This window comes from Triticum urartu, chromosome 7A, assembly GCF_056163025.1.
Source record: "Triticum urartu cultivar PI428250 chromosome 7A, HENAU_Tu73, whole genome shotgun sequence".
Taxonomy (NCBI): Eukaryota; Viridiplantae; Streptophyta; class Magnoliopsida; order Poales; family Poaceae; genus Triticum; species Triticum urartu.
In genome coordinates this window covers 465,418,060-465,427,914 of record NC_141879.1, presented here as the reverse complement: position 1 = coordinate 465,427,914, position 9,855 = coordinate 465,418,060, and the positions used below count along the sequence as shown (strand labels likewise).

The 9,855-nt window shown below is 44.3% G+C and overlaps 1 pseudogene; it reads left to right on the top strand.

Annotated features, from left to right (window-relative positions):
• The first annotated feature begins 1,652 nt into the window (after positions 1–1,652).
• On the top strand, positions 1,653–6,978 carry LOC125518927 (uncharacterized; annotated as a pseudogene).
• The last annotated feature ends 2,877 nt before the right edge of the window (positions 6,979–9,855 follow it).

The following is a 9,855-nucleotide window of genomic DNA, read 5'->3' as shown; positions in this document are numbered from 1 at the left end:
TAACTCTCTGATGTTTGGAGCGTGCCCAGCACACCGAGTTTCAGACTTAACCTGACATCTGAAAGCTTTTGAGCATTTTCTAGGGATAATCTGCCCGCCCAGTGGAATTCCTAAGATCCGGTGCATGGTGTATGAGTTGATAAGGAATATGTATCCTCTAGGCAGTATGAAACACATGGAAGGGCAATCAAAATAGCGAACAAGCCAGCGAACGAAACACCTTGGAAGCTCGCGACAGCATAGATCTAGAAGGTATCCAAAACCAATATCTCTAGCAAGCTGCTTCTGTGGTTTTGTTAGCTTCTCACAGACAGTAATGAATTTCTGGAAGCTAAGTTTTGTGCTGAACTCTTCTTCATATTCACCCATTGTAACAGGTCCATGGACAAAGATAAGGAATGACCTTTAACAAATGTATTGTTGAACCACATGCTTTTCTGGGAGAAGCTTACATATAAACGCCGAGTCAGCAAAATAGAGACAAATATTTAAGCTGTGATTAAAAATGCAGATAGAATGAGAGGCATTGATTTCCAAAGAAATTTCATCGACACACGCGAGATGAATGATAAAAAACACCTACTTCGAGGCAGCAAGCTGCTTCTTTGTCATGTACTCCTCAACAAGCTTTTTGTGCGCTACACGTTTTAACTCGATCCTTAGTCTCTCTGTCTCTAGGTGGTCATGAACCATGAAATCTTGGGTGACAATCTCTGTGGCATCGACAGACTGAGACTGAGTCTCCGACAGCTGTGGGGTGGAGTCCATCTCATCAAACTCTACATAAGAGGTCATGAGACATCATCGTTACCAGGTCAGCTATGTAAGATAGTTGTTAGCAGTCCATGTGAGACCATCATCAATAGCTTGGTTAGCTAAGACGGATTCTAACTCTGAGTTAGTAACTGCTTTGCAAAAATGAATGTAAGTCCTTTGGATACCCGCTATAGATTGCGGATCTATATAATCATTTGACCTGTGACCTCATGTTAGGGATTAGGATAGTGAATTTTGACTGCAATTTCATTGACCTCTACAACTAATATAATCTGTGGTCACGAGAGTGCTTAAGTTTTGCATGGCTGGAGATATAAATCAACTTAGCAAAACCACGGCGCAAGCATGCAGTTGGCATGATTAAAGTGAGGTCAGTTGAGTCCTAATTTTAAATCCATAACCCTTCTCCCATTAAGACGGCGCAACAGTTTGAGCACGGACCAGCTGAAGATAATTAGATCCGGAACCGATATTTAAATCGCACCCCACCTATTGTGTTGCGCACATGCGGGGTGTACGCAGCCCACAGAATTGCTAGCACCGGTAATTTTTTTGTTCAAACATTGAATCGGTGGCATAATGATGGTGAGGAAGCAATGGATTACCTGAACAGGAGATCCACGGCAAGTGAGATGAGGGAGACCGATAATTTTTCAGTGACGAGCGAGCTCTGTGGAGGGATCAGGACGAGACTGTAAGTTTTCCTTTGGAGAGCTAGAATATGCTTTGCCTGTCGCCACCGATGCTAGATGGAGAGAGATCTGGAACTCATCTGCGAACGACCCCACAAGTTAGTTAAATACTTAGAGGAACTATATGAGAGCCCACATGTTAGTACGACTATGAAGTCCACCTACCACATCTTCTCACGCGAGATGGAGGTACTCCTCCTAGGACTCAATACGATCGACCCCACAAGTTAGTGAGGGACTTAGGGGAAATAGTAATTGAGAGCCCACTTGTCAGTTCGACGGTCAAGTGAAGTCGACCTACCACATCTCGTCACACCGAAAAACATGTGCATCTCTCATGCGTCAACTTACCCAACCTACCAGGTGAGTCTTTTCTTGCACGCAAAAAATCAAAGCAGGCTCTTTCATTCTCTCTCCTTCTCTCCCTCTCCCTCTCTCTCTTCTCTCTCTCTGAGATTCAAAATTATCCAAGGAGATTGCTGACAGACTGCAGGGCAGTAGATCCCCCCACAAATTCGAAAGGTGTGACTTTCGAACAATCAGCGCATAAGATTCGACAATCAAAGATTAGTAAAAAAATCCTGATACACAAGATTCAATTTGAGCGATGCTGGTTTTGGGTCTATGTCGAAACGTCACTTCATTATATCTTTGTTGTCATGCTACATGCTGGATGGTTTTTCAGTTTCCGAGTCCTTCTTTTCCGGCGGTAGGTAGTGTGGTTCTTAATTCAACATTGCGCTTCTGTTGAAAAGTATTACGATGTTACTGCCTAAGTTGGTCCTTAGGAAGCTGCATACAGAAATTCTGTTCGCTAGCTGTTACTTCTTAGAATCACTGTGATGGTGCTGATGAAATATCCGAGGTTGGAATGCATAGTACAGAACTACTTGGGTGTACGATGTTGATGAATTCGTTGTGGTCGGGATTCATGGTTATCTTTGTGTTATGTGTTGCACAAGCAAACTAGCATCAGAGGACCTCACTTTGGTTGAGGTTGTAGTTTAATTAAAAATTAATATATGTATATATTTATATATCTCATTTATATAGAACTAAAATATATAGCTATTGTGTGGTAAGTGTGAAAGGTTAGTAAGAATGATTGAGATCGACTTGGAAAAGTTTCAACACTGAGGCTGCAGGTGTGTAACCTTTATTTTTATTACGTCTATTTTTTCGGCAGATGTTCAGGACTGCATCATCTGATCAGGACAATAGGAGTGGTCGATCTTTGAACGATATTGGCAAGGATTATGGGAGGAAGGTAATAGTAAGTCAGTTGAACATTAGCATTTGTGGTTATTTGGTCTTTCATTTCTGGAACGTTTGCTGTCAAGGTGCCACCACTGAGCACCAAAGAGTAGATCATTAACAAAAAAATGATTAATATCTCCTAGATGAATGTTGTAATATCTGTTTATCCTGTGCATCTACTCTACAGTTGAGTATCGAGAGGTGGAAGAGAAAAATTAGTACAAAACGAGAAGAAGATCAAGGATGCAGATGCCGTCCAACAGGCACACTGCAGGCTAGAATAATTGGAGTCAAGAGCGGGATGCAAGTTCTTGGCAAACGTCCCAACCAGGAGCATGGTGTTCAACAGACACCTGCGAAGAGGAGTATTGTAAGCATCAGAGACTCAACTAAGTAGACTATGTAGGTAACGGTGAAAACTTGAAACGCTGATTTTGAACGTTGGTAGAAGTTTTACGTGCTAATTCTTTGTTATACTCGCATGTTCCTATAATTATTTTTTTGTTTCAAGACACATATGTCCACAAAGGCGCGGAGCGGGCGCTGTGACGACCCAACATTTGAAGGCAGTCATAATGAAGAGATACAAGGTAACAAAATTTCCTTTGATGCAAGCAGAAGGATGATTGGCAACAAAAGAATTGGTGTTCAAGGATTCAGTACGGTTTGCACAAACAAGAAGAGCCCAACGACAAAATCAAACATAGGAGGAATAAACCTTACAGTACAACAGCACCAGAAAGCAATACAGATGACAGCAAATACGAACGCGCAACAACATTTAAAGCAAATGTATATTTTTTGTGAGCTATTTTTTCTTTGTTTTTGCCCGGTATATTTAAATTATAGTATCTTGCACATGCAAGTGTATGAGCAAGGAAGCAAGTATCACGGTAGTCCACGGTTCAATGAAAACATAAGGCATGGGCCTTTGAAAGGATCTCTTGTGGCGTTCAACATGAGGGGTCCTTCCAAAGGATCTCTAATGGCATTCAGAATCGTCAGCGAAATCACCAATGCACGGAGGTTGTCGCCAATTTTCCTGGACAAGAGAGGCATGGGAAAACAAAGGTGATGTCGGAACTATGCTTTTTCAGTTCAACACACAGAGAGTTTTATGGAAGGGCAGGGTAAAGTGCAAAATAGGGGACGGCTGTCCGTCTGGTATGGATGTATGTGCAGTTGTTCTCCTATATAGGATGCTACAAGAAGCACTATTGTTGTGCCTCTCTTGTTGTATGGTGCAAACAGAAGCACAACCGTGCCTCTGGTCCAGATGTATGTGTAGCATAGTCACATCCATGCTGCTGGGTATAATTTGAACAGTGCCTCTGGTATACCACTTATACTTGGTGAAAAGGCACGGGTCTCATTTTGGTATACCAGACGAGCCCTGATAAATCATATAAATCTTTTGTTTAGAAATTAAAAAAATGCATATGCTGCTCTAGACATCTAATTTTGTTTCATGCCATGGTTCAGGACTTGGCGGAGGGGATAACAGATGAGGCAAAGAAATATCATAGTCCTCCATCCATCATGAAGGGAACACAACGTTCACAGCAACAAGTAGTGTACAACGGTAGCACAGATTGCATGGTAGAAGCAGCACACTCTCTTGGATGCATGAGTGCCGGAGAAATAGGGAGGAGCATTCCACAATGTGACAGTGGAGAAGCAGAATCATTTATGGATTTGACCGTGCCATGCAGAAACGACGCTGCTGCATGTGACAAACAACAAAGCAGCAACAACTCCGTTGTAAGTGGACATGTGGCTGGCGATGAAACTGATGTCATCAGAAGTGAATGCGATTAGACAAATGAAGACACGGTAGACAGAATCATCATGGCACCGCCGACGATTGTAGAGAAAGAAATGGATGACATGTTCAAAGAAGGCATATACCCGACGATTCAGGAGGTCACCGAAGCACTAGAACCAGAGGGTGGTATGGTATTCGGATCATTGGATGAGTGCTTTTTCTTTTTCTGCAGATATGCAAGAAGGGTCGGCTTTGCTACTAAGCGATCAACGAGCAGAAGATTGACATATGATGGGCAGCTTGATAAGCAGGTGTTCCAGTGCACCAAGGAAGGGCAGAATAAGACAATTGAGAGACATGTTAAGGAAAGAAGGAGCAACTGCTTGATCCGTACAAGATGCCCGGTCCAAATAACAGCCAAGAGGGATATAGATAGGAGGAAATGGTATCTGAAGAACATGCGCCTAGAGAACAACCACCAACTTCACCCATCTGATTGGATGCTGAAGTTCATGAGATGCTATAAGAAGATGACACCTCAGGAGAAATTCTTTATACAAGTGTTCCAGAAGGCGAGGTTAGAACCAAGGAAGGTTATGCAGATTTTTACTACCATGGGGAAACCGAGGCGAGAAATTATGTTCGACACGATTGATATAACCAACATTGCATGCCGAGACAGGGCTGGAGAGCGCGGTACTGACATTGAGGACACCATGAAACTGTTTGCCGATATGCAGAGGCAGAGTCTGGGATTCCACCATGTGGAAGAGATAGAGAACAATGTAGTGCGGAGCCTGTTCTGGACAGACTCCTTGTGCAAGATGAATTATGAGCTATATGGAGATTTCGTGTCTTTTGACACGACATTCTCTAACAATATATATGGCTTGCCATTTGCACCAATTATAGGTGTCGACAACCATGGGTCGACCATCCTGTTTGCAGTAGGCCTTTTGAAGGATGAGAAAATAGGGTCATTCAAGTGGCTCCTAAGCACGTTTGTCGAGGCAATGGGAGGAAAATAGCCGAAATACATAATAAGAGACCAGGACCAAGCGATGAAGATTGCAATAAAGGAAGCTCTTCCAAGAACGAGGCACAGGTTCTGCTGGTGGCATAGTAGGAAGAACATGAAGGAAAATAACGCAGTAGTGTTTGTGCAGCACCCAGGGATGTCTGGTGATTTATTTACGAATCGTGAAAAACTCACTAGATCAATACGAGTTTGAGTGTTCCTAGAAAGCAGCAATTTTTGTGCACAAGGCGGAAGGCAACAAACACCTAAACATGGTATGGGAACTCCGAAATTTCTAGGTGCCGGCCTACTTCAAGGACTACTTCTATCCTATCTCATCAACAACCACTCCCAGAGAGAGCACAAATTCAATGTGGAAGAATTACGTCGACCATAAGGACACTATAAAAAGGTTTGTTGGTGCGTATCACATGATTCAGCAAAATTGCCTCGTGACGCTTGACAAGAAAAGACACCGAACTGTCGAGAAGATGCCTTCACTAGAGACAGGTTTTCCGATTGAGAGACAAGCAAGTGAAGTATACACGAATGAAATTTTTAGGAAATTCCAGCTGGAGCTACGGAACCGAACATACTACAAGTGCTCTGACCTGGCAAAGGGGAGGCTGTATTTTTTAAAAAGGATTGTTGAGCATGGAACAAGAGAGTGGAAACCATATTTGGGCGAGGAATTTGACAGGTCTGAGTTCAGGGTAGATGTGGATGAGCAAAAGGAAATATACAGTTGCAGCTACAAGAAATGAGTAGGGATGGCATTCAGTGCTGCCATGTGCTTAAGGTGATGGACCAAACATGCATGATCGATCAACTTCCAAAATCCTTCATCATCCCCAAATGGACCAGGAATCTATCAGAGAGTCTGAAAGTTCTGTCTACAAGTCAAGGTGATAGCATACCGCACAAGATGATGAAACTATGAGATTTGGCCTCTCTTACGCTGAGTTGTTGGATATCTATTCAAATGCTTGCAGAGAAGAGAAGGCATATAGTGTGCTGCATGAGTGTACGCTAGATATGAAAATAAAAGTCATGGCGGCACTTTCTGAGGAACCGGACACAGGATTCTTGCCGAAACTCTCGAGAACCCTCCCATGAGTGTCTCAAAGGGCACGAAAAAAGGAGATCGAATCAAAGCTGGTTCTGAGAAGAAAGGAAAAGGCAACAAAGCCGCATCCAAGTGCAGTCATTGTGGAGTAAAGGGTCACAGGAAAACAAACTGCCCGGGAAACCCAGAAGTCCAGGAGAGGATGAGGATTGAAGAGGAGAAGAGGAAATCGCAGCAGGAGAAGAGGGCAAGGTCAATGAAATGGTCGACAACACCATCGAGGACATCAAACGGCTCAGGAGAATGCACTCCAAGCCCAGGAGGAAGACGTCAGACGCCAGCAACTCCAACGATCCCACTGACAACAGGAAGCATTTACCAAAGTCTTGCATCTACGCCATAATCGAACATCACACAAGCCAAGCACACAGAATGCGCGTAGGGAAGCCCGGGACAAGGCACGGAATCTGCGCAATCCATTTCCATAAAGGAAATATCTGAGTGGAGACTTTTTGGTACCGGAGAACAGTACGAATAGAAAAATTAAAAGGTAATAATGTAGTTTAAATAGGACGTAAGCAAAAAACAGTGATGACCGCAATCTTTCGCTTTGTTTTTATGTATGTATATTAATTTTACAGGTAAATAGGTTGAATAGCTACGCACAAGGGTGGGGTTGCACAAGGGTGAAGAAGGAAGAATGGATCATGAAACATTCAAAAACAAGGCCGCACGTGGAGCGATGAAATAGCAAGCATCGGTGAGGAGGGCGAGCGGGTGTCGATTGTTTATTTTTTCGTGTTGTGGTTACAAGAACGGCTTGTAAGTTAATTTTTTGCAGTTATAGAAACAAAACAAATTTAAATAAAAACGCCTTTTGCTTCTTTATGTATTTTTACTCGGCGGAGAAAAATATCTGAGGCACGGGTTTCCTTGTTATTTTCCGCAGCCGCGTCGGTTTCTGAATGTGGGTGTTGTAAGCATACACGCATGCTTCTCTTCTGCATGACATAGAGATAAAAATAACTGAAGGGCACATGCAGCCACGGCCATGCCATTGGTGATTGTTCAACCGTGACTCTCGTGGTTGCATGGTCAAGCCCGCCGTTATGGAACAAAAACATTTTTAAGCACAGAATCTGGATCATGCTTCTGGGGCTGCATAACCGTGGCTTTCGTGGTAATGGTGCCTCGCCTGTTCTCACGCTTTTCTTCTGTTATGAATGCATGTCTATAAGTAATTGAAATATAGAGCACATAACCGTGCTTGCGATGTGTATCCAACCGAGCCTCATGTGCCTTCACGCCATGCTTCTGTGATGCAAAGATTTCAAACACAATGGGTCACTATTGTGTTTGTGTTTCTGTTTCACGAATGGATATAGTGCCTGGCAGTAGGTTCACGACGTTTCCTGTGAGAGAATCACGTCTTTACAAGCTACTGAAGCACATGTAATCATGGTCGTGCCTGTGTGGCAGGTAGAACAGTGCATTGCAATGCCGAAGGCAGGACCGTGTGTCTGGTACATATAAGCCGTGCCTCTGCCATCACTTCGTTTCCTTGGTTTTGTCCGTGAGCGTTTCAGCAGAATCATCTACAAAGCAGAGCCACGACCTTGAATCTTCTAGTGTCTTAATTGTCAACGTGCCCGTGGAAAATTTTGCCGCTCGCAGAGGCAAGATGACTATAGAACCGTGTTTCCGGCGTCGAACAGATTCTTCTATTGAATGTGTGCCATAAATAATTAAAACACGGAGGGGCATGCCCGTGCCTGGTCTGCGTGTTCAACCGTGCATCTCGTACCTTGAAAGATGTGGCTCTATTTAATGTTTCAAGCAGCCACCTACCATTTACTTGTTACGAGTAGTAATTAACCCGGACCCTCGCGTCAAAAAAGAGGTAATCAATGTGGACCCCTCTGCTCCCTGTCGTGGATATTTAAGTCGTTTTGTGGATTGACAGGCTATAATCCATTTTTCCAGATCGACCTCACTGAGCACTGGTCGTGGGCAGCGCCACCCCAGCAATGGAGGTGGAGATGGAATGCGCTGCTCGTAGCACCAAAAGGTCGAGAGTGGCGCCACTGTCGACGCCGCCTTCTCGTGGTGTGCTAGTCATCGGAGGGAATAGAAGCGGCGACCGTGCTCCCTCTCGATCCAAGGAGGAAGAAGAGGGGTGTCGTGCGGACCGCATCAGCGATCTCGCTGATGCCGTCCTACGTGAGATCATCTCTCGTCTCCCCATCAAGGAGGGCATCCGTACTCCAATCGTCGCACGTCGCTGGCATCCTTTGTGGCCCATCGCTCCTCTGAATCTCGACTACCGTGAGATATCTGTCTCACGTCTTTTTAAGGTTGTAGAAACAGTTCATATCGAGACCATATCTCAGTTGTCCGCCTTCAGAGAGGAGCGCGTTTGCAAATGCTATTCCGGGATGCGGCTTTGTTGAAATCCTGTCGGTAATGTTGTCAGTCTTCCGGAATCCATTCTGTCCGGCCATGCTGGCTCGGTTAGCCGCCTCTCTATCCTGGCGTGCTACCTACAGTGCAGACCCTCCATCATTGATGCCTGGCTCCGATCCTGGAAGCTGAACAATATCCAGGTTCTTGAGTTCTACTACCTCTTCCCAGGATTTCTAACACAAGAGGTAACACTACTGGATCTATGCACTTCATCTACGCCCTCGGCACCGGAGTCCGTGTTTCGGTTTTCCTCCTCTCTCCACACCCTCGCCTTTGCTCTTTGCCAAATACCAGACAATTACGTAGCGACGCTTAAGCTAACGTTGGTGAAAAGACTCTCGCTGATGGAACTTGATATATCAGACGCCTTGCTGCAAAGCATAATCCACTCTAGTTGCCCTGCACTTGAGTCTCTCCTGCTTGTTTGCAATAGAGGAGGTCGTTGCATCACAATAAACTCGTCTAACCTTGTAAGAATTGGCATTTTTTGTCCACACGGAGAACTCATTATTGAGGATGCCCCTTCGCTTCGACGATTTATTGCTGATTGTCTGGTCGACGACTGTTCGATAACCGTTGTCTCTACACCTAAACTGGAGACGTTGGGTGAATTCATGTTCGTGTCTCCCTCGATGTGTCTTGAGGTACTGACTTTCCTTCATACTGGAATAGAGCTGCACTTGTTCTGATGTTTTTTCTATTAATTTGATGGTCTATGTTCTATTCTTCATGCCGAGTCAGGACTTGGAGGTAACCGATGTCTCTGAGTTTTCACGATACTTCCAGCTTCACTTTGTTTGTGAGGAAACAATTTTTA